This window comes from Talpa occidentalis, unplaced genomic scaffold (assembly GCF_014898055.3).
Source record: "Talpa occidentalis isolate TD23 unplaced genomic scaffold, MPIMG_talOcc4v2.1 talOcc4.13, whole genome shotgun sequence".
Lineage (NCBI taxonomy): Eukaryota > Metazoa > Chordata > Mammalia > Eulipotyphla > Talpidae > Talpa > Talpa occidentalis.
In genome coordinates this window covers 10,057,431-10,082,743 of record NW_023601322.1, presented here as the reverse complement: position 1 = coordinate 10,082,743, position 25,313 = coordinate 10,057,431, and the positions used below count along the sequence as shown (strand labels likewise).

The following is a 25,313-nucleotide window of genomic DNA, read 5'->3' as shown; positions in this document are numbered from 1 at the left end:
CTGCTCTCCCCCTTAGCATTTCCTTTCTCTCTCAGCCAACAGAGGAGTTTAAACATTTAAATGTGGTATCTAAACTGCATTTAAAGAATTAACCCATTTTGCCCCTCGCTGGTGGAAACCACAGGGTGCCAACCGGACGCTAATTGCTCTCATCTGCTGGGGCTCCAGACAGCTCCTCCGAAGGCAGGAGCGCACATTCCTGGCACCAATTGGCTAATTCAATTTACTTCCACGGCATTAGCCTCTGTCGGAATATTCATGAGCGGGGGCACGAGGACCCGCGGCGCAGGCGGGCGGCAGCCACTCGGGCTGGGGCGGGCGAGCGGGCGGGGACGCGGGCCGCGCGCTGCGCTGGGGGCCCGGTGACCGCGACCCGGCGCCTCTTCTCCCCGGCCCGGCCGAGCGCGCGAGGACGGGCACGGGCATCGGCGGGGCTGGCGCGCCTGGCACCGCCGCCAACTCCTCCGGCCGCGCCGAGACTTTGCGAAAGATCCGAAGGCAGAAAAGCGGTGACACTTTCGACAGCGGGGGCCGGGGGGTGGGGGGCGGGGGCGCGGCGCGAGCGGGGGCGCGGGGAGCCCGCGGGACACCGGCCTCCCGGCGGGGGAGGCAGTGATGTGAGCTGGACGCCGCCCCGCAGAAGTCTGGATCGCCGTCCCCGGAGAGTCGCCGCCGTGCCAGGTAAAGCGGGGCGCTCGGGCGCAGCCCCGCGCGTCGGTGCCCGGCCGGGGAGGCGAGGAGCGCGGGGACCGCCGGCCCCTGGAAGCCGCCCCGGGCGCAGCGCGCGCTCCCCGGGCCACCGGCCGCCGCCGCGGCCACCCGCGGGCGGGCCGGAGTTGGACTTCCTCGGACTTTGGGGGGCGGGGGGAGGGAGGTGAAGAGGTGCCCGGGCGGGGTTGCTGGGGCGCAGCGGGGCCGGCGGAGGACAGAGCTCCGGCGCCGCGGGTTTGGGACCAGGACCCAGGAGCGCGGCTCGGGCTCCGGCTCCGGCTCCGGCTCCGGCTCGCGGGGGCGCTCGGCGGCGGCTTCGCGCGCGCTGGCCCCGGGGCTTCGGCGCCTCCCTCCGGCCGCCGAGGGGAGAGGGCCGGCCGCGGGCCCCGCGCAGGGGCGCGCGCGCGGAGGGGACCCCAGCCCGGGGGCGCGGGGGGCGCGGGCGCCGGCGGGGCGGGTCCGGCTCGCGCCTGACGCGGCGCGGCGCCCCCAGTTCGGCCGCCGTGGGAGGAGAGCGGGGTGGGGACCTCCTGTCCCCGCCACCTGCCGGACGCGCCAGCCCCCGGGTGCCCGGTCCCCCGGACCTGCCCGCCCCCGGGAGAGCTGGGACTCGCGCGCGGGCTGTTTGGGCTTTGCTGGCTGGAGTTGCTGTAGTCCGGGCGTGAGGGGGCGGCTCGGGGGTCAGACGGGGTGAAAGTTGCAGGTTTGTGAAGGACACGCCACCGCGCAGTCCCGACCTGCCCCTAACAACAGGGGGGCTGCGGCGGCCCTGATGCTGGAGCCGGCGCCTCGCCTGGCTTCCACCTGGAGGCGGGAGTGGGGGCTGGACCTGGAGGGCAGCCCGGAGGCAGCGCCCGAGGTTTTGTTTTGTTTTTTTTTTTTCCCTCCTCAGACTCGGCAGAGCAAGAGGGTTGGCAACGAACACGGTGGGGGCAGGAGTGCTGGGGGTGGGGGTTGGTCGCCTGGTAGGTTGGGAGTTTACTGTGCCATCATGATCGCCATTATTATTACTCCTTTTGCTGCTGTTGCTATTGGCACGAAATCCAGGAAGGATTTTTATCTTCAGGTTGATCTAGGTCGCCAGGAAACCGGGGTCTGCTCCTCCCCGAATAAAATGTCCCCTAACTCCCTCTGGTCTCTGGTGTGTCTCTCCACCGAGGGCAATTAGCCCTCAGAGCTGGTGCGGTGTCGGGGGCACGGCTAGGGAATTAACTCAACCTAAGAACAACAAAAATAGTGAGAAGGCATAACTGTAACATTCTTGCACAAGGCTGGCCACGACCCCCCTATTCCTAAACCCTCGCCTTCCTCAGCCTCTCTGGCTCTGGAACCTGGACACATGGCCAATCTGCAGCTCCACACTTGGCCCAGCTTTTTCCTTTCCTGCCTCGTGTTTCCCTTTTCCAGCCACCCCAGCAGCCCCACTGGGCAGGCTACCTGGCAGGGGCAGACTGAGGTTCTCAGCACCGGAGGCAGCCACAAGGGCACCTGCGCTTGCCTGCTCCTGGCTTGGCCCCCCAGAGCTCCTCCTGGGCAGAGACTTGGCCAGATGATGACGCAGAGAGCAGGCCAGGAGTGCAGGGGACCAGGGTGTTAGAGTAAGCCGGGTAGAGGAGATGAGGTCAAGCCTCCTCGCTGGCCACATCCTTCCTGCCAGCGGGGGAAAAAAAGAGGGACAGATGAAGAGCAAGTGGGAACTATTAGGAATTGGAACCAAGCTCCCAGAGTCTGCGGAGGCTGTTGCCACTGACTTTGGCGTGACCTTTCCTTCCCAGAGCTTCTGGCTTTCCCCACTTGCCAATGCACGAGTAGCCATGCCTTGCTAATGTGACAGTTGTCAGGAGATGATCTAATTTTGTATCCAAAAAGATGCTTTGCACATCCCGGGAAAGGACAGTCTACAAGATACGCGATTTTCCTGTTTTGCAAAAACTTTGCTACCCTGCAGGTTAAGGAGATACATTTTTAGCATGTGTGCCATGTGGCAGCGTAAAATTAAAATGGAAAAGGAAAGTACAAACATAAAAATGACTTAGCATTCTTGACATTCTTGTGCATACTTATAGAAAAATTATCTTTCATTTGGGGAGAGTTGCCCGGGAATTTAATCAGTGTTTATACTACTGAAACGCCCCCTTCTACCTTTTTCCCCTGTAAAATTTTATGACCCAGTTCTCCCAGGAAAGGCAACGTGAATGGAGTAAGTGCTGGGGGCTGAGAGGAGAAATTGAAGGGCTGTTCGGGGAACCATCACGTTGGGTTCAGAGACTGAAATGGGGAGAAAGATGCCATCATCCTTGTAGCGCAGGCAAGTGTTCTGGAATAAACGGTTGAGCGGCGCAGGGCCACAGACCCAGGACTGATTATTGTCTGTCCTCAGATTCAGGAAGGTGACCCCCGCAGATGCTCCAAAGAGGGTGAAGGAAGGTGACTTCACCCTCCCGTTGGCAAAGGGAATGCCTTCCTCTTTAAATTGGTGTTAACTTCTCTGTCCCTGCCTGTGCATGCAATCCTCTCCCCTCGCCATTTCAAAGAGATTCAGACGTTACTCCTCGGGTCCCTTATATGCTTGTAAATATTCCCCAAGTTCTGAAGCTTCTCAAAGACATGCAGCTGTTGGCGAATTTAAGTAAATAGTTGGAAGTAATCAAGAGAGCCACTGAAAAGTGGATATGTTTTCCCCTGGTGGAGAAGTTATTGAATGCCTTTTGAGCTAGAAAATGAGCAGTTTAGAAAAGCAGGAGGGATTTCCTTGACTTCCCTCTACCCATAAACCAGTAGCTGTATTTTTTCCCTCCCTCATAGTGGTGAGCACTGTTTGGTGAAGCATTTTTTACAATTTTGGACTTAAAATGGGGTTTTGCCTGGTGGTGTTCTATGGAGAGAGGAAAAATGTAAAGAGATACGGAAGGAAGAGCTGCAGGAGCTAGAACATAAATCAGCCAGAATATATGGGGGGGTGATGAGAATAGGTCTTTTCACCCTAAAAAAAAGTGTCCACTTGGGAAGAAAAAGAAGTCTGATTATTGGCATCCAAAGCTGAAACCAAGGCAGCTGATGCCGAGAGGCGCCAAAGGGCAGTTCTTCTTAGTTTAGAAACAGCAAGACAGCCTCTGCCAAAGATTGCTGTAAACACGGAATAAAGATTTCATTGTGGGCTGGTGTGACCAGAATAATTAGACAGTTAATTGTTCATTCTGATCTGGTGGTGCAGAGCAGCGAAAATAAGAGCCAAGGAGAAAAAGAAAAGTAACACGTCACTTTTATCTTCACTTGTTTCATTTTCATGAGACTTTGGAGATCCTGGTTAGTTTTTGGTTTTTTGTGAAGCATATTATTATCCCTGGAACACTGGGTGCATAGGAGACCTAAGACCCATCGCTGCTATGCCCCCTTGTCTTCCCTCTCCCAGCCCCCACCCCCAAACAACCAGGTTCTACTCTGCACAGAGAGAACATTTCTCATCTTCTCAAACAGCCCAGGAAACTATAGCAGGAATGAATACATTAGGTGATCCTGGTATTAGCTAATATTTAATTTAGGTATAAACCTCAGAGTCACTTCAATCAAAACAGATGCAAATGCCAGCAGATTTCTGTGGCTCTCCAATCCTTTATTCACTGTCATATAAGGTTTAAGAAGTAAATATTCCATTTATTGACACTTAAATATTTTCCATTGTGAAACAAACTGCCTGGTGATGAATCTTTTACATTAATAGAAGAAATAGCCTCCTCTGGATTTTCATACTTACCTGAAGACAAACGAAAATGTCTTTTAAGTGATAAAGGTGGTTTGAAAGCAGCTGAGCATCTAAAGTTATTATAGGCAGGAGACTGTGCCTTTCTGTCATTTACTAATAGATGGTACTGCCATAAATTCTCTCTGAAATGACTTATGCAAATGAAGGGGTGCATAAGGGCCTGTGGGGAGCATTATGTACATGGTGTCTGGTAGGGGGTAGGGGGGAGAACCATGTGTTCATTAGGTCCAAACCCTCCCTGAATTCTGATATTGACCTGGAATATGGAGCAACAGTCTCCCTATTTGAATTAAAGAAGAGACATCTTTAAGTGTCAGTGTTAAGTATAATTGTTCTGGGAATAAAAGCACTCTATTATAAAGAAAGCATAATAAATTACATAAGGTCATAAAGCCTCATAAAGAGAAATGCTTAGTTTTTCCAAGATGTTCATTTTGCCTCAATTTGTTGAAGAAGTACCAAACTATCTTTACTAACCTTTAGCTTCTTTTATCCGTCATGAATTAAAAGGGATTACGAAGGCAGGCTACTCACTGAAGTATTTAAAAAGGGTAAGTGGCACCAAATTATGGAACTATCTAGCTTTCAGAAGACAAGATTCTACTTTAGTAAATGTACTGTCTATAGCAATTAAAAATAGAAAAATCATATTGCCACACAAATTATGGCAACAACCCATTTTAAAGAGAAACTTAGCCCTTTTCTCATTTACTTGCTATTCGTGGCTTGCTAAAAAGTTTTTCAGAATAAACTGCCAATCTCCCACTAACCAGGACCGTCTAGTTAAGAAAGTTTCTAATTACATATGGATTAACTTAATTTTAGAACCCTAAGAATATTCAACTCAACACATGACTCAAGTGCAATCTAAAATAAAAATGGTCCAATCCCCCTCAAGGTAGATGTAATTTTTAAGTTTAAGGAATCATAAAGGAGAGAACACGTACTATGGAAATACATCAGTGAATAACTACAATAATAAAGTAAGGGAAGTCATAGAATGTTAGAGCTTTTAAAAATATGCAACGTAAAGTTTTAACAGTCCTACTCACGTCTTACTGCAGAGCAGTAAAGTTGGATCATGTCAAACACCAAGCAAAGCACAAATGTCAAAGTCCATGCACTGGGATCCCTGGAACTGGAGTATCCTTGCTATTTATAAGGTTAGTCTGACAGTGCTTGAGAGGCGTGGAAACTCTTGTCCCTTCCCCCACATATTGCCCTACACATATCTCCCTCCTAGCTGGTCATTTGAATCCTTTATAACATCCTTTTCTAACAAACTGGTAACCATAAAAAAGAGTTTAAAGCCTCTTCTAACTAACGCCATAATCGGTTAAAAGTAAAGAGGTACCTTGTAAAGAAGAGGTGCTCCCTTAAAGTTATATCGCTTCTAGCTGGCACTGACACATAGTAGATCTCAGTAGATATGTGTTGATTAGATTTTTATAAGAAAAATAAAACTGGGCCTCCCAAGTGGCCTAGTGGTTAAGTCTCAGTGCTGTCACCGCCGTGGCCTGAGTTCGATCCCCGGCCAGGCAGCTGACCCACATATGGCACAGCAGACCTCTCCTATCTCACCCGCTGCTCCCCTCAGCAGTGTATTTCAGTACATCTGCCTGTTCTGCTCCCCACTCTGTTTCTGGTGAATCCTCTCACCCCCTGCACCTCTGGCTACACCCCAGCCCTGTGCAAAAATTAAACTAAAATTAAAAAATAATAAATAATTTAATAAAAAAAAGAAAATTGAATTAATGGAATTTCCAAGCTAGATGAGCTTGTAGTTTAAATCAGTTACCCAAGTGGTCCCTGTTAGCTTTAACTCTTTATGCTTACAAGATATTCGGTGACCAGTAGTAATAATTAGTAGCAAATTCCGGTGTGGGCATGAGGGAGGTAGGAAAGTAGAAAAACATCAGAGGCTTTCACTTTTATTGAGTTTTAACTAAATATTGAATGTGTTTATGCATATACACATATACATTGTTAAAATGCACAGCATCACCTCCTAATAAAGATGGCACTTGACCAAATGGTTATTATTCACAAGTCGTCGCACAGATTCCATCCTTTAAGTACTGAGTATTAGTCAGACCAATTATGACTCAATGACTGCATGTTCTCTGCTGTATCAACTAATTAAGGGGTAATTAATAAAATAATAATTTCATGCCACAGCAATGACTACATCTGGTTGTCATAGAAATCTGCTGGACACACAGCCCATGGCCAAGCCTGACTGGGCTACTTCAACACTGAGGAGGAGCACAGGACCCTAACCCTTAATGCCTCACACTAAAATCACTGTGGACACTTACACTTACCTGCTCCTCTACCTGATTTATAACTCAAACAAGCTACATGAACCCTTCACCAAAACAGGTGCTCATAAGGAACTAAATTATCTGTGGGTAAATCAATTAGCCTGGTTGTTTTTGCGTTCAAGTCTGACCTTCGTTGAATGAACAAGGTGGTCTTAGTGCTTTCCTAGAGAATAGTATACAGTGTAAAATGTTGGCATCGTCGGGAGCTCATAGTCAAGAGAAAACTGAGATAGAATTAGCATGAAGATTCAATTAGCCCTTGTTCCCAGAGAGAGTTGTTTACTAAGATTAGAGTTAAGGTTGTGGTCAAAATAGCTTGGAAAGATGTGCTGTGCAGCTTTCTTGTTCTGTAGCTGATACCTCTGGACCGGACCAAACTTTGATTTCATTTTCTACCAGTGAATTAAAATACAGCTTATTAAATAGTAAGTGATGTAAGTGATTGGATAGACATTTTATCTGTGCACCTGATCATAAGTATTTTAGATGATTTTATAAATACGTGTGGTTAGAGCAATTACACATAGTATTTATCTGTAGGAATAATGTACATTTTATATTATACTCATTATCACTTTGTCTCATTTTATGAAGTCAATGTCTTTGAGCCCCTTAAGAGACCTAATATGAGACTAATTTGTACCCATGATGAATAATCAATGAATGTACCATCTTTTTTAAAAGCAACAGAAGTAATTTCATTTAGCAGTTTAATTAGAAATTGGCTGAAGGAATTTCATTTAGAAGTCATTTTGAAAGGCAACCAAATTCATGCCTTTTAATTGGAAAGATTATTAGCACTGAGATAAGAGTATCAAAACAGATGAAGTCAACAGTTTTTTCATCTTAGATCTTCTCTGTAAATGTTTTGAAAAGACCTGTATGATGGGCAGCATCACCTACCTGCCACCTATTAAGGTTGGGGTCGACCCCTGGACAGTGCAGTGGTCTCTGTGTCTAGTCACACAGGCCCAAAGATCCCCTTATCTTTAGTTCCTAAAGCAAGAAACAACTCAAGTTCCAATAGCCATCCTTTCAAATCCCTTGGATCCCTGCATCCGAGGCCTCATCTGGAGTATGAATTTGCAAAGGCACCGTCATCACATCATTGAAAAAAGAAGCCACACTTGAGAGCATGTGTCTTGTAAGCTTTTTTTGGATATTAAATAAGAATCTAAATCTGTGCCCACACTTTGCACAAACTGGCAAGCACTCCCAAGGATGCTCATCTTATAAATAAATATTAAAAGACATTTTTATGCTATGATTAATATCACTACAAATTGTATTTAAAGCAAATAGTGTCTAGCAATCAAAGGACATCTTCATTACCATGCCGGTTCTCAAGGATTATAGCTGCATCTACCTTTATCCTTAGCCTGTGCTCTCATCTCCAGAATAGTGGGAACATTTATGTCAGTCTAAAAATGTGAGGCATACTTATATTTGAAAATAAAATCCTTGAGTAGTCATTAAAAAATTAATCCATTTGGCAGTTCAGCAGCTCAGTGGAATACTTCAGGCAGCTAAGCACACAGGCTATCATCCCATTCACAGGGCTGGCAAACATTGTGACATCAAATTGCTCAGGGTTGTTTCTTTAAAACACAGAAAAACAACAGATTTCTTCATGATATGGAAGTGCTATCCATCTCTTTGGCTACATCTATATGGTTCACTTGATGCCGATTAAAACGGGGAGCATTCAGGGTGAAAGCAGAGAGAGCAATAAAGATAACCACCATTTGTTTAGCCCTTGGCTCTTTGCCAGCCACTGTGCTAAGTGGTTCACATGCATTACCTCATTAGCCCTCCTTGTGAAGCCAAGGATTTTTATCATGGCCATTTTGCAGATGCAGTAACTGAGGCACATGGTTAAGTGGTGACTGAAGGCAGATTTCAAATCGAGTACCTCCACTCTCAGGTCTGTAGTCCTTACCATGTCATGATACTGCATCCCCAGGGCAGAGCTTCCTAACCTCTGCACTTCTGACATTTGGGGCCAGATAATTCTTACTTCTTTATTGGATGGGGGAGAGGGAAGCTGTCCTGTGCATTGTAGGATGTTCAGTCACAGCCTCAGCCTCTACCCATTAGAGGCCAGTAGAATCCTTCCCATTGTGACAGCCAAGAATATCTCCAGACATTGCCACATGCCCCCTGGCAAGCAAAATTACCCCTGATGCAGAACCACTGCCATGCATTGCTGATCAAAGGACCCATGTTCAATTTAAGATTAGGTCATGTATTTTTCAAATAGTAATATAGATAATTCTTGTAGTTGTGTTAGCCACATTTTATATGATTTGTGAAAAATAGTAGACAAAAGTTTGGAAGAAAAAAATGAATATGCCTTCACTAGTGGCATTATATGCCAACACACCTTCATTAATATCAGGTCTTTTCTACTAAACTCATTTCCTTTGGGACTCAAATTGGGTGATCAAGAGATTGCTAGGATTACATCTTTGGATCAACAAAGATTGGCACACTGGTTGGGGAAAAAATTTAAGCCCAAAGGCTTAATGTCCCCAAAAGTCTATTAGTAGATACTCCTCTACACCTAGACAGGGTTGAAAACTCTCTTCTCATCTTCACATGCCCTGAAACAAACACTGTGCCTTGAACTGTGAGGGCTCACAACTGCTTCCTTCATGAATGGATCAAAGCATGGTTTGCCTAGGACAGGTTTTCAATGTTCTCTTAATAGGCTTCTGTTTGAACATGAAACATATTACAATTTGTGTTAGTGACATGGATGTGCACATGACAGTTTGATGATCATATTTATAAAATGAATGAAACCAAAAGGGATAAATAATCCATTAAGTGAAGGAATAGAATCAAAATTGCTGGTAGAATAGGCTGACTCTAACAGGATGAAATTTAACACAAGGTTGAGCAGCATGCCCAAGGTCTCTCTCAGATAAAAAAAAGGCAGAGCTGGGACTCAAACTCAGGCCTATTGATAGCCACCTGAGCTATCCTCATTGCTCCACTCATTACTCCATACCTATTTGAATTAAAGAAAAATTAAAGAAGAAATAGCTACTCCACAGCCCAACCACATGCCTTTCAGAGGACAGAAATGGTTGATGATCTTCAAAATGGCCGATCTGACATAGAAAATACTTAGAACAATAATAGCCATGTTCAAATATCTGGATTAGCCTCATGTGAAATACAAATTAAATGTATTCTGCATTTCCATGGAGAACAGAACCAGGGCTCCTGAAGGGAGACTACAGAGAAGCCCATTTTACTTCAGAATAATGGTGGCTTCCTGATGATGGATTGTCCCACATGGAGCAGGGTTCTGGGGGCACAGTGAACTCTGTTATCAGAGGACATGCAGATGACAGGCCTACAGGAGTCTGAACCCAAACATCAGCTGAAGGAATGTGCAGGAGATGCCTGAGTGTTTCCTAGCCCTCACTGTACATGAACTTATCCTTATCAACTGTTATTGACCATTTAAACTGTTCTGTGTAATTCTGTTCATAAAAGAAAGATCTGTGTTTTCTCCAATTCACATATTCAGAATCATAGAAATAAATAGAATAAGCAGGAAAATCTTACAATATGACATATAAAATAAGAATTACTCCCTTGTGCCAAACACTGTGTAAGACATGTCCCTAGCATGCTCCCATTTATTCCTTAGAAGCCCCCATGAAGTAGGAACTGGGAGCCATCTTATAACTAAGGAAACTGAGTCACAGAGATGCTAAGAATTCTGGCCCACATCACACAGCTAGTAATCCCAGCCCTACTACTTGCACCTGATTCAATCCAAAGTTATGTCTGTTTCATAACGATGACAGTACATCACCTCATCCCTTCAGTAGGATGCACTATTTTGTTTGAAATGTTGGCAATTTCTAAAGTTTGAGACATATGGCTATTTAAATGCAAATACCTAAACCATCTTCCAAAGGCTAAAAGAATTCAATTTAAAAATTATTTGCTGTTTTCTATTATCCACGATGTTGTTCCCTTCAAAGAGTGCAAATTGCTATGAGTCAACTTTAAGCAAATGAGCAGGATAAGGCTTTTAGGGTTTTTTAAAAATGTCTATAGAAGAAAGATTGGTAATGGCATTTCAGACACTGTTCTGTAAATTAGAGAATCAGAACCCAGGCCTCCAGGCTTGAAAGTGCTAGTGTGAAAATAAGATGGATAACTTTCATTTCCACAAATGCAAGAAATTGGAATGGTCAAGTTTTTTTTTTTTAGATAATAGCATCATTAGAGAATGTGCTCTCTTCTGATCATGAGTATCTTGTTGGATTATCTTCTATCCTATGATTAGCTTGTTGGATATTTCATAAAACCAATCCGACTTCTAAAACGACTTTTTCTGCCTTTATTGTTTTAGTGCCCAAATGACACTGAAAAGCTCTAAGCTAGAGAGCACATGAGTCAGCCTCTCTGAAACTGATATTTTTGAAAAGAACTTCAGCTTTGTAAAGGAAATCGAGTGGCATCCTATTCTTCAGCTGTGCTGCTTCCCGCTGCCACCATTCCAGACAGTCATCAGCGCTAGTCTTAAAACATGGGTCAACATTGGCTTAGGACAACTTAGGGATGAGTTGTTCCTGCATTTCTCATTCTTGAAAAGCATGTAGGCAGTTGTAACAGGGGGTCCAGACTTATCATAAAACTTAAAATGGCATCTTGGCAGCTACGTGGAGGGCAGCTGTTTTGCTGGACTCTGTGGTTTGCATGGGCGAGGAAAAGTCTGCTCTTCATGTGTCCATGATTGGGGTCATCTGCTGTTAAAGGAGAAGCCTTGGGCTGTACACGCAAAGTCTTCCCAGGCACACACCTGAAATAAGAGGTTAAGGCTCTTACCATAGAGTTTACCCATCGGGGTGCCATTCCACCATGTCAGATATTGGCATGAAGAATGTTTATAATGACTTTGTGAAGTGAAATGGAGATTAGCACACTGATGTCTTATTCACGGATGTCCACCTAGGTTTTTACATTATTCTGTTGGGGGAAATCCATATGAAAAGAGTGTCCTCTATGTGTTTCATGGTGGGAAATACTCTATATCAAGGACGAAGACGGCTCTTAAATGAACATCACTACAACTGGAAGAACATGGAATAGACTGTGAAACCATGAAAGCGAGTTTTTGACAATATATAAGCTACCCAGAATGTAGGATCAGAGAGGTTACTTGGGGGATTCGAATAGATAAATAGGAACTGACTCGAGAAAAAAATATCCTATGCATATTGAGGAATGTTCCAGAGAAGGGCAGCTTCCAGCACCTCTACCCTGCACTTCCCAGCTCCTTGAATCAATGTCAAAAGCCACTGATTCAATCTCTAATCTCATTCATTGTTCTGAAAAGTATAACTGACCTCAAGGCATGATGCCTTTAGAAGTCCTTGGCTAAGGGATCTGAGCAACTGGGGCAGGAATAAGTGATCTATAGGGGAGAAAAAGAATGACCACTAAGGCATGATCTAAATCATCTTAAGGATAGAGAAGAACCACATGATTATTAGAAGTTCTTTCTGTTATGATTTATAGCTTCTTTAACTTAAAGAGATCTGTTAACCTTCCCTCCCCCACCCTAACCCCACAGGATGGTCTATAGGAGATACCAAAGAAAGCTCTTGCATCTCTGAGATAAAGAAACCTTTCACATTTGGCTCTGGGTAAAAGAAATATTTAAGCCAAATTGAAGGCATCAAAAATAAGTAACTGCATTGAAAAGTCACAGCCATATTGAAGAATAAACAATTTATGGAAGGAGCCCAGAAAAAAATTGTTTTTTAAAAAATTGAAAAGCATAGCTTCTGACAAGTATTCTTTATTTATGAGTATAAGTAGAATTTCTCAAGGAACACAAAAATACTAAAGTAAAATGCAAGTTTGACACACACATTTCTCTCTGAGGCTCAGTTAAAAAAGGAAATCTAGGCAGGTAAGAGGTTAATCACATAGTTTAATTCCATGATCATTATCACCACTAATTAGAAGAACAGAAGAGGTCAGAATTACGTGAAATTGAAAATGATCCAAAATCATCTATATTTGCCTAGGGAACTAGTTTAGGCCATGAACTTGAGCACAGGTAAGCCCAGGGATCTAGGAATTCAGTTTTTTAAAAAAAAGATATGGATGTTTTATAAGTGAAGCCCAAATGCAGGCTTGGAACTGTCTCTTGTTCTCCCCACTACCTGCCAAGCTTAGCTCGTCCACACTTCTCCTGGGTGCTGGTGGGCTGCAGGCTCCAGACCAGAGCTGGGGCTGCTTTCTACTGGGGACACCAGGTAACATGATGATTCATCGTTATATTCTCGTTTTTGCTTTCTGTTCCCTTAGAGTTTCTGTGATTTTATAGATGTGTGGGCTGAAGGGCAAACATGGGAGGAAGTGTGGAGAGGGTTAACCCAGCAGTGTTTTCCCCCAGTAACACAACCCCAAGCCTATCACAAAACACAAACACAAAAGCAAAATCACCATCTCTGTGAAACATTTTTCTGTTATAAAGCCAAGTTGGAATATGAATTGTTTCCAAAGGATTCTATGCATATAAAGCGAATGGCTGTCAACAAAACTATAATTAAGGAGATGCGATGCTGTCAATTAACGTGAAATAATGATTTTCCTTGCAGCCCAAATTATGTTTTATCTCTGCTCTATCCTCTCCTCACATGGTCTCCCTATAGGTTCATCTAAAGTTTTCCCAATATAACAGGAGCAAAAACTTCCTATGTAGCTTTGTAAGGACTGAGAAATTCATAAATACTCTTCTTCCTTTTCAGATGGACATGTTGCTAATGTTTTCTTAAAACTCATGATGTATTTTTGCCAATTATTATCAGTTGTCCTTCCTCCAGGATTCTAGGCAATTAAAGAACCCAAATATAGTTTCATTAGTTGATGACTACAGCAAAAAAGATACCTCCTGGGTGTACAGAGCCTTCCTTGCCTTTGCAAAATAGTTCCCCATGCGCTGTCTCAAGTTTTCAGAGTCAACTGCCAATAGCCCTTCTCCCGGCTACAGGGATTTCATACTGCATTTCTTTGGTCCACTGAAATGCGTTAGATCTCAACACACATTTTGAATTGAAAATATGGACTTTACATGCAAAAAAAAAAAAAAATGCCCCTTTCTTTGCTCTTCCACTCTTAACTGTTTCTGTTAACAGCCCATCTCGTTTCATTCCCATTTCTTGAGGAAGCCACATCTCTTGAGAACTGTCTCTGATTCATTCTTCCCCAAAGAAGGTTCAAAACTTTTCTCCTTGGTTGAGACCTCAAACAATCAGCCATGGATTTCTCTGCCCAGCCCTGAAGGCTCTGGTGTTCTCCACAACCTCACTTCTCTCCGTGCCCCTTGCTTGGTGGTGTCTTCGCCAGCCATGGTGGTTGTCTCAGTTGGATATTCTCTTTCTCCCCACAATTCAGTCTTAACACCCTCAAAGCAGAGCCTGGGTGTGCGCCTTTTCTGTGGTGCAGATTTCCTCCCTCATCCTAAATGTGGGGGTGCATGGAAACCAATGGCCTGGTGTTTTATGACACCCCTGAAAATCCCTCTGTGCTGGCTCGATACCAGGAATGCTGTGCATCCGCACAATTGTCAGCTCCGCGGCTGATGTGCACAGGATGATGAGCTCCACAGTGTTATTGCCATTTTAGGAACAGAGGGGCTTGAAGGTGAGAAGCAAGGGGCCGGAGTGCAATGAGAGCAGAGACAGAAGGAAAGGAAAGTGAGGAAGGGCAATGGAAGGGACCAGAAAAACAGAAACGTGTGCAAAAGAGAACACATGTTCAGCTTTTTAAAAAATTTGCGGAGCTACATTCTATGTTTATTCCTTGGAGTCTAGGAGTAGCTTTGTGGCATGTTGGGGAAGGTAAATGTATTTTTAGACTGCATGTGGGCTGTGCTGTAAGGGTGGAAGACTAAAGACTCTGGGAGTGGCTGTGAGAAATGTCAGAATTACCAGAACAACTAACCAGGGTTCCCGTCTCTGAATCCCAGCACCAGGTGCCATTTTGGCAAATGTCTATGCCCTCCTGGCTAAAAAATCTCTGTTCAGTTTTCACCATCTGCTTCCTCCCAGCAAATCCAACCCAAGTCCAAAATGCACAGGGACCCTGGTTCTGGAGATCAGTACTTTTCCCTGAGAAACTCATGAAGCATTAGCAGTCTGCAGTCATCATTTACAAGTTGAACCTAAAACACAGTGGTTCTCTGAATATGTCTTCCCAGTTGAGATGTATGAATATGAGACCTTCAGGAAATAGGCTCATTTCGAAGGAGGCTGAGTTGTTAATGAATGTCTCCTACAGAGTCCATAGTGACTCCAGACTGTTTTTGCCGTGTAAGGAAGCATGCCCTTTTCACTGTTGTTAGCGGGCGCTTTTTAAAGATTCACTCCTGCACAGTACAGTGACAATTATTGTTCCGTGGTTTATCTACAGATTCAGCACCTACAGGTTCTGCAGGGAGAATTAGAACATATTCATTCAAGCCATATCTCTACAAACCAAGACGAAAAAAGCAACTGCAGCAACATCCCAAATTAGGCCCGAGTGCTATCCAAACTCCTACATGGCCACATGCATGTGATAAAAGAAAAGAAAGGTAAACAATATCAGAGTGGGCTGTTTTGATCAATCTCACATAGCAGCTTGCCACAGTGTAATTTGGTTTCATTTCCACAAACCAACATGAGCTGAAGGTTTAAATGGATGACTAGTGAGTGAGGGCAAAGGTGGGATAGTCTGTTCCAGCTGCCCAAACAAAACAGCACAGAGCGGGTGGCAGAAACATCAGAAATTTATATGCTCTCAGATCTAGAGACTGAAGTCTCAAAGCAACGTGTGGGGAGCTCTCGTGAGTGATCTAGTCAGGTGTGGCAAGCAGTCCAAAAGCAAAGTCTCATGAGAGCTGTCTCCTTGGGGTCCAGATGGCCATTTTTATTTAGCAGGCACAGAGAAAAAGAGAGCGGGGCGGGGGGGGGGGAGAGAGACTGAGTAGAGCAGATACACACTGGTATCTCTTTCTCTTCTTCTAAAGCCACTAATCCTACCAGATTACGGCCTCATTTTACCTTAATTATGCCCTTACTCCAAATACAGTCACATTAGAGCATAGGAATTTACTGTGTGAATTTGAGGGAACATTCAGTCCACAACACTGATATTTCAACCAATAAAACTTATTAGGTAATGTATTTGTCACATTTAGATTGAGTTAAGCCCTAGGGAATCACTGTATGCTGAATCCACTGGTTTAAGTGAATTTCCCAGTAGTTGAGGAACCTGAGACTGAATTCTTGGACCTGGTGCCACTGTTCTTGCCAGTACAATACAGTGTTGTACTGTATTGTATAATACAACGCCCCAGTATAATACAATGCCCCCCCACTCTCCACCTGCCAAAGTCTCTCTGTACTGCTTAGGTGGCCACTGCGTTTCATGTTTTGCTATGTCTGTTGCTGCCTATTCTCTAGAAACACCCAAAGTATCTAGGCTTTTCTCTATTCTACTGCTTTATGTTCTGGCCCTTAACATTTTTGTTAAATATCTAGCATGAAATTGTTTCTGGTCTCCAAGTCTCCATTCCCTAGCAGGACAGTCCCATTTCTGACAAGACTATACTTCTGTGACTCACTGCTTGGTCCTAGGCCTAAACTCCCAAGGGTCTAGAGTTGTTATGTCAAGATCATTATGCAGATGGAGGGTGAAACCAAGCAAGCCTTCTTTCTCCCTTAACCCAGAGAAACAACAGAAGCTTGTTATGTGGTGTAAAGCAAAAGAGTGCATTATGAGGGCTCACGGTCATTACTGTAAATAGTATAGTGTCTGCCGGCTGCTATAACAAAAACACCAGGTAGCCTGTTTTTTGCTCACATCACAGTTCCACATCATGTCAGGTGGTCCTTCTGGGTGTATTTCCTCTCAGCACTGACTCAGAAATTCAAGCTGCTTCCTTCATGTGGCTCTACCTCCCCTAAGGGCAGAAAGCTGTGCTGGAAGTCAGCAGAGGAGCAAAGACAGAAAGTGCGGAAGATCTTTCAGAATGTTTCTTAGTAATGTAATGGCGAGTATCACTTCTACCAGACCCTGCCACATGGCCCCACACTAACATCCAAGGAAACTGGCAAATGTACTTTTCCTGTGTGCCCAGGAAGGGGAAGCAGGATCCCTTCACCTGGCCAGTCTCTGACACAGCACAACCTTTTCTAATTTAGCAGAAAGCATCTTGGTGCTCAGGTGAACTCACCTGCTTTGGTGTCACTGGGGATGGACAACGGGGGTGGGAGAACACCAAATGATTGTCAGCAAATCCACTTTAGCTACAAGATGGAATTTGCAAACTCCTTAGCAAATCTCAAGAGACACAACACAGCCAAGTGCACTGTCTCAGGAATCAGACAATCTGAGTACAGGTGTCGCCCTGGTCCCAGGATCACACACTGGATCCATGGGTTCTGGCCAGAACCGATGGCTTTCTGTGGAATTGAGCACCACTCTCCCTGCCAAGGATTAGCGCCCACAACATTAGTTGAGGTTTTAATCAACAGCTTCCAGAATTTGGTTGGTATTAAATCGGTGTTCCTGACTCTCCCTGAGCAAGTAACTTACATTCCTAGTCAACTTACTTCATCTCTCTAAGAAAGTTCACTCATATCAAAACTGGGAGTAATGATCTTGATCTTAAAAGCATCACATTTTATTGTCTATACAAATATTCTGCACTTGCCCTGACCCATAGGGAACACACAATAAATGGTAACTTCAAACATCAGAAAAAGTAGATAGGGAATATGTGCTCAGCTTTGACTACCTCTCGCCAATTAAAAAAAAAAAACCTGCAAGATTGAATTTTAAAAATGATTTGAGGTGGCAGGGGCAGTTTAAAAAGCAGTGGGTTTGGAATGTCTAAATCTACGGACACGCTGTGTGACTCTGGTCACATAATTTGCCATCTTTCCTTTAAACACACTCCTGTTTCCTGTGTCACATGATTGATGCCGTGACTACCTATGTCTTGAAGTACCAAGTAGAAGCATCTTCACGAGTAATTACTCAACACTTGTCGAGTGCAGGTTATAAAGCTCCTCTCAAAATGGTTCTACAGTGGAAAGTTATGTTTCAGACTAGGAGAGAGAGTAAAAGCCATATCAGAAAGACATGCTTTGAGAGAATGAACAATGATAGTGTCAAGCAGATGCCTTATTAGAATGATTTTTTTCATCTTTGACCTTCATCACTCCTCACCCATTTGAGAGCACGAGATCAGCTTCTCTTTGCCTCTATTCAAAGACAGCTCACACAGACACTCAACGCAATGTCTCTTCATTCAGGAATTTGTAGTACACATCTTAATAAACAATAATGAACCAAAGATGCAAAAAATAACTGGGTAAACAGGGTTCTCCCCAGCTGTCATGTCTGTTTGTGACAGTAACTGGCATTTCATTGTAAAAGATGCTAATTTCAATCTGAGCAGTGTCAGTGTTCAGAGGGACATAAAAGGAATCCTTGATTATCTATATCAGTGACTGTTGTCCCTGGGGATGTGCTCAGAAACTTCAGATCACATATGGCAAGAGTTCTGTGATAAAATATGCATCAATGAAGCTGCACGATTTATGATAATAAAGAAATGGGGAGTTTTGCTCTTGATGATAACTATTTGTGGCCGGTATTTCTCTTTTTTTCTATTTCTGGAGGCTTATAAATGACACTTGTACTAGTTATTACATCATCTGGACCCGGACCCACTTCTGTAACTTCTGTCAGATTCCTGGGAGCTTATGATGATACTGTTTCAACAATGACACTTTCAGCATCGAAATGAAAGAAATAATAACTACCTTAGCTGCTGGAGCACCTTAGCTACCTACCTACTTTAACTTTACCGATAAAGTTAAACAAATACTAGTTATTATTTCCCCTTAAATAGTATTGCTTATTAGCATTGGCTGGGCTACAGATAAGAAGGAGGACAGGTAGTTCTCAGAGAAGCACAGCACACATATGGGGGTGTGAGTGAATGTGGCAAGAGGGAGGGATGTGAGGGTGAAATCAGTGTGACCACTCTCTTTTCTTGAGAAAGGGTAATTCTTTCTTTTAAAATTATGTCCTTCCTGTTTTGTGGGAAGGTATTGTTACAACACCCTGTCTCATTTTAAATAGTGATTATACTAGAAGATAAGGTTGAAGGGGATGTTTAATATTCTAACTTGGCAAAATTAAAAGTTAGCAACTCAAACTCCTCCCTTTCTCTGTTTTGACTAATCCTTGAAATCGCAAAATCTGGAAACCAGCTGGATTCTTCCCTATAATAGCCCAGCACAAATCCTTGGGTAGCCAAGGGCTTAATCATTTTCCTAAGTGTCTGTTCTACTCACAGATGCTCTCATTACCAGAAATTTACTCATTTTATTGATCCAAAATCTGCTTCCATGCATTTGCCACCCTATTTTGGTCCTTTACTGCTACACAGAATAATCCTTATCCTTTTTGCTCTAAAAGTTCTTCCAGTACTTACAGAAAGGTGGCAGGGTAGGGTAGTCATCCTCCACTGGAGTCAACTTCATCTGCAACCCATGATCTCTGCTCCATGGCTACATGCCCAGATGTGTGCTCCCAATGTGGTGTCTGCTCCATCCATTTCCAGTTTACAAGCATTCACTTGCCTACAGAACAAAGCCAAAGGTTTTTATTTATATTTTTTAAATTTATTTTTGCATAGATGAACTGGGGTATAAGGCAGAGGTGCGGGGAAGGGATGAGAGGATTCATTAGAGACAGAGTGGGGAGCAGAACAGGCGGATCTACTGAAATACACTGCTGAGGGAAGCAGTGGGCGAGACAGGAAAGGTCTGTGCACCATGTGGGTAGCTCCCTGGCTGGGGATTGAACTCGGGCCATGGTGGTGATAGTGCTGAGACTTAAACCCTAGACCACCAGGGAGAGCCCCCAAAGCCAAAGTTATAGAGTGGCATTAGCTTCCAAGCACGCCTCTCTCCCGGCGTGTTCCCTTTTGCACGACATCCACCAGGACACTTCCTTCTCTCTGTCCTGATACTTCTCAGTCTGGACCTTTTTGCATGCTCATCTTTCTCTCTCTAAAGCTGACACCTCTTCAAGAACCACCTCTTCTACAAAACCTCAAATCCATAGGTTGGTATTTACTTCCTCCTTCCTAGAGTCCCAGAAAATGGACTTTATATTGTAACACTGGCACTAACGATTTATCTACTTCTGTTCTGTTGGTTTCTCCTGGACATTATAAGATCTGCAACTGCATCAGCAGTCCCACCTTTCAGTGCCCTAGAGTGCCAACCACAGTACTTTGAACATTTGGTCCCTCCGATGCATATAATCTATTAAAAGTCCTTCAACCACCACTCCCCAAGTGGTCAGCCCCAACCCCCACTGAGACCACTTTTGATCTTTTTTTGTGTGTGTGGGACCCTCACCAGCAGCCAGGGAACGAACCGGCGCTGCAGAGGCTGCGGGCAGCCTCGCAGCCCAGCACTCAACCGCTGCGCCACCAGGGGAGGCCCACCACTCTTGATCTTGACCTACACTGTCCTATAGAAACTACTCATCACATGTGGCTATTCAATTTTAAAAGCTCACATTAATGAAAGTTAAATAAAATTACATCTTCAGTTCCTCATCCTCACTAGCCACCCTTCCAGTGCTCAGTAGCTGCGACATGGGGCTGGTAACTACTATGCTGGACAGTACAGATATGGAACGTTCCATCATTGCAGACAGTTCTGCTCAAGAGCACGAAAGTCTAGACACTGTTCCAACACAAACCACTACCTTCCTTGCTGTGTGATGAGCCACATACACTGTAGCAAACAGCATGCAACCCTATGACTGATTAAAATCCCCAGGTCTTTTTTAAATGAACAGCTTTTAAGCTAAACTTCATATAGTACCCAGGCAATTACTCTGGGGGTGTGAAAACAATCCACCCTCCTACTAAACCCTATTACACTTTCTCTTTTCTTTTTGATCCCATCCGTAATTTTAATTCTGGCATGTTTTATGCTATCCTATCCTAGGCTTGAGTTACCAATACATTTTATAGCCTCCTGACTTTACATTAGTTGTTGATAAAAATGTTGTCTATAAATTGGGTGACTGTATAATTTGTCATCCAAACCAGGGCACTTTTCAGAGTGAAATGGAGTGCTATTAAAAATTATGCTGAGACACAAGTATTAACTGGGGCTGTCCGAGGCTAACCAGAATGGATGGAAGCTTCACCCAGCTGAATGACTGCTCCATCACTCCAGAACTTCCACAGATTAAACTGAGCTAGTATTCAAAAACCTGTTAATATGCTGACTAAATCTTATCTAATTTCAGACCATATTACTCTATTTAATACATGAGAAGCAAAGTATTTTACTGAAGTTCAAATCATCTTACTATTCTAGCATTCAATACATGAACCAAATCACATTGTTTTTCAGAACAAAAACAAATCAAAATAAAATTTATGGCTATATTAGATAAACATGAGCAAAATAAATGAATTTACAAAATTTTGAATATATCAATATTATCTTCTTTATTGTAATATAAAGCCTCCAGAGGTTCATAAAAATATCTGTCTCATATGTGACAAGCTGACAATGATTGAGATTCCATTTAAAATTCAAGCAAAAGGAAAAACCATAGGTGTCAATTTTGTTTGGAAATGTTACTCAGTTATATAAATTTTATGTAACACATGACAGTGGAAGAAATCTACAGCTTCCAGTAATAATTAAATATTACTTGTTATCCACCTATGGCAAAAGGGCCAACAAAAACCTTCTAAAACCACAGAACATGGGCCTGAATTAAAAAAAGAAAAGAATAAGCCCAGATGCTTTAAAAATGAAGATGATGTAAGGCTGACAAAACCACATAAAAGTAAAATAAAAATTATGTGGAAGTCTGGTTTTATAGATTTTATGTATAGAAATAAAAATAAATTTGGGTAAAAAAATAGACAAACATTCCATAAATTGATGTAGTTAAGTCAGATAAAGGTCACAGCATAAGATTAAAGGACAGAGATAAAAAATATTTGACTAAAATCAGAGGAAAGGGACCCAGTTTAGGCTCCACATCTACCTCATCCTGGAAGGTGGCCAAGTCCTTCTGACTCCCTGTACTTGTTTCCTCATCCATTCAGCAAGCCACCTTGGTCTGAGTGGTGACATGGGCAAAAATGAGGAATGACCCCCCCCCCTTCAAAGTCTACCAGGACAAACTTGAATCCAAGAGTTCGCCATCTTTAAAATTCTGGATTGTTAGATGTAGGTTTTAGAAGGGACTGGTTAAGGCTCCTCGTATACACTGAAACTACTGTTTTCAATTATAATTAAACTCTTTCTGGGGTTGTCATTTATTTTTTAGATTTCTACAATGTGTAGCGTGTGTACACACCCACCATCTACTTTTAGGACATCTTTAGGGCACTATATATTTGTATTATTTTACTTATATTTTCAACATTTTTTTTTCAATGAGACCACTTTTTCCTCACTTTTGAAACCAGATATTTATAATTAGGCATTTATAAATGCAATATCATTTTAACAAAAATATTTTTAACCTATAGTTATAATACCAAAATGAAGGGCATATTATCTCTTGAGAAATTATTGTTTTCCTCTGCAACTTAAATACATAGGGAAATACAACTTTCTAATCCTTAATTTGCAAGATGAATATACATTATCATTTTATTTTTGTCTTCGTTTTATTTCCCAAGCTAATAACAATTCACAGGGAGTTAAGAAACCAAATTTTATCAATTTTCTAAGTCCCTAGTTTTTTATTACACTGACCCTTAAGGCAGGTGGCCTTCAATTACTTTGGTTGGCAGCTCTGGCTAATGTTTCAATGATCTCTAGCAAGAGAAACAAAAAAAAAAAAGAAGAAGAAAAAACAAGGTGGAGAGAGATTTACAATGGTGAGGATAAGCTAGATCAGGGAGTACATAACCACTAATTAACTCTCGTCATTTAAACATCTGTGAGCTAAAAGGAGATACTCAAGTATCCCTGAACTGCTGACAAGTCCTTAAAATATTTGCTACAAAAACTATCTCTTAATCCTATATTCTCACATAGGAACTTGTCAAATAGCTTAGCTAATACTATTACAATATTTAATTTTTGAGGGTTTAACTATACCAAAATATTTGCTATAAAACAAATGAAAGGAACATCATCTCTTGCAATAGGTTTCTCACCATTCTCTGCTTGCATCTTGCCTCACTCTTGCCTAATTTACATACAGCAGACAGAATAAGCTAGATTATAAACTAGATTATAGACAGAATAGCTAGACAGTAGACAGAATAAGCTAGATTATAAACTAGATTATAGACAGAATAAGCTAGACAGTAGACAGAATAAGCTAGATTATAAACTAGATTATAGATCTTCCAAATTGATAATGTCACAAGTAAAGTAAATATTGCTCTTTGACTCAAAAGCTTTTAAAGGCTTCCTGCCACCACCAGGATGAAATGCAAACACCTTTACTACATGATCTGGCCTCTGACCATTTGCATTTTCAGCTACATGATTTAAGAGCCCAACGATAATAGTTTACACACTGTAACAGTAAACCAAGCAAAAGATGTGAAGCACTTTTTACCCCTAATAAGTAAGAGTTGATTTTTTTTTTCTTTCATTAACAAGAAGTTGAGTGGTTGGGAGCACAGAGCTAGCATAGCTGTTCAACGAAGTCATTAAGGAGCCAATTTCTCTTTTTGGCTTCCTGCTTCGTTGTCCTTAGAATGTGGTTTTTGTCCTCATGACTGCAGAATGGCTGCACTAGCTCCAGGCACTATGTCTGCATTCCAGATAGAGAAACAACAAAGGGTAAATGTATTCCATACCAGCTGAGCCTGTGACTTTTAATGAGGAAAACAACGTTCCCCAGAATCACTCCCAGCGGTCGTCCTGTCATCGTTCAGAGCAATGGCACAAGGCTAATGCAACCTGAGAAAATCAAGTGTTGCGCTTTTTTGGTTACGTTACTTTCAAATCTTTGGACTCCATTCTCCAGCCACCCTAGCCTCCCTGTCCTCAAACACCCCTTCCTCATTACTGCCTCTTGCTGTGATTATTGATAGTTCCTTTTACCTGAACTCCTTTCTTCCCCAATGACTGCACAAATGTCAACTCATACATGGGGCTTTATTTGATCCTTTTAGCAAACACTGTCTACACCCCATGTCTGGTTGCTTGCTTTCTTCTATTTTCATTTTTGTTGTTATTTTGTTTTCTACATAGCATCTCCTGATATTTGAAGTATTTTGTCTTTATGTGCCTATTGTCTACCCCATTAGAATATAACTTCGTAGGGATGAGGTTTCCCCTGCTATATCCAGCATTTTGAACAGTGCCTAGCACAGGGCATGTGCTGAGTGACTAGTCTGATGCTCACCTAATGAATGGATTAAGTTTTTCTGACCTATCCTGAATTTTCAAGCTCTCTCTTCACTGTATAATCACTCACCCATCTTTGACTCTGAAATGAGTAAAGGTAAAATGCTGCTGAATTCTATTTGAATTTTTAAATTACATCCCATATTTTCTAAAATTTCCATATTACTTAGTTGGTTTTTGTCAACATAATTTTCTTGGCCATAAAATGTTTTTGTGGAAATGATTTCCAATTATTTGGTATATGCACTAGACTTTTGATTCCCCCACCACGTGTAAGCCTCTGCTCTTAAAATTATAATATTTGACCAATGAACAATCATTCTCATTCACATTTTTTCACACAATTTCTGAGTGACTCTGTCTTCTAGGGACTGTTATTAACCCAGATGCCTTTCTTTTTTTAAAAGTCCAAGAGCAAACAAATGATTCCTCACAAATATCTCTAGAAAACTTTATCAATTAACCAGTTAAAACATTAGATTTGCACATTCCACTGGCAGACGAATCCCTAACTCTTTTCATACAAATATTCTTGACAGTCTGATTTTTGCTTCCGATTCAAACTTGGTAGCTATGGTGAATGACCTTAATGTAACTTTCCTATTTCATCTTTCTTTCTCTCTCTCTCTCTCTTTTTTTTTTTTTTTGGCATCCCCCATGAACGATTTTGCAGAGCATTTAGAGGAAACAGCAGACTCAATTTTCCTAACTCAAAGATTTAACATTATGCTCAAAGTTTCTAAAGATTTTTTTTTTTTGCTTAGGTTTTTCCTTTATATTCATTTGTCCCACAAAAAGTTAGGAGAGCAAAAGAAAGTAGACAGAGTATTTCAAAATGTGCCAAGTTTTTCTTCTCCCTCATTAGCATAAATGAGAACTTTTCATGACCCATCTTCTAAGAATTTGCTTTTCTTTTCAGTGTAACTCCACTGAATAAAGGTAGCAAGTATGGATTATCTGGGTAAAATAAAAGTGAAAATAGTGCTAAACTAAGATGTCCTTCTTGAAAAGCCCAAGTCATGGCACATTAAAAAAAAAAATCATCAAATTTTC

At 42.5% G+C, this 25,313-nt stretch overlaps 1 protein-coding gene across 1 annotated transcript in view; it reads left to right on the top strand.

Moving 5' to 3' along the window:
- Window positions 1–298: 298 nt before the first annotated feature.
- CDH20 (cadherin 20) overlaps window positions 299–25,313 on the top strand; it is a 198,081-nt gene continuing 173,066 nt past the window's right edge. The window contains exon 1 of the mRNA XM_054694004.1: window positions 299–681. The gene's annotated coding sequence lies outside the window, so the exon portion shown is untranslated. The remainder of the gene's footprint in view (window positions 682–25,313) is intronic.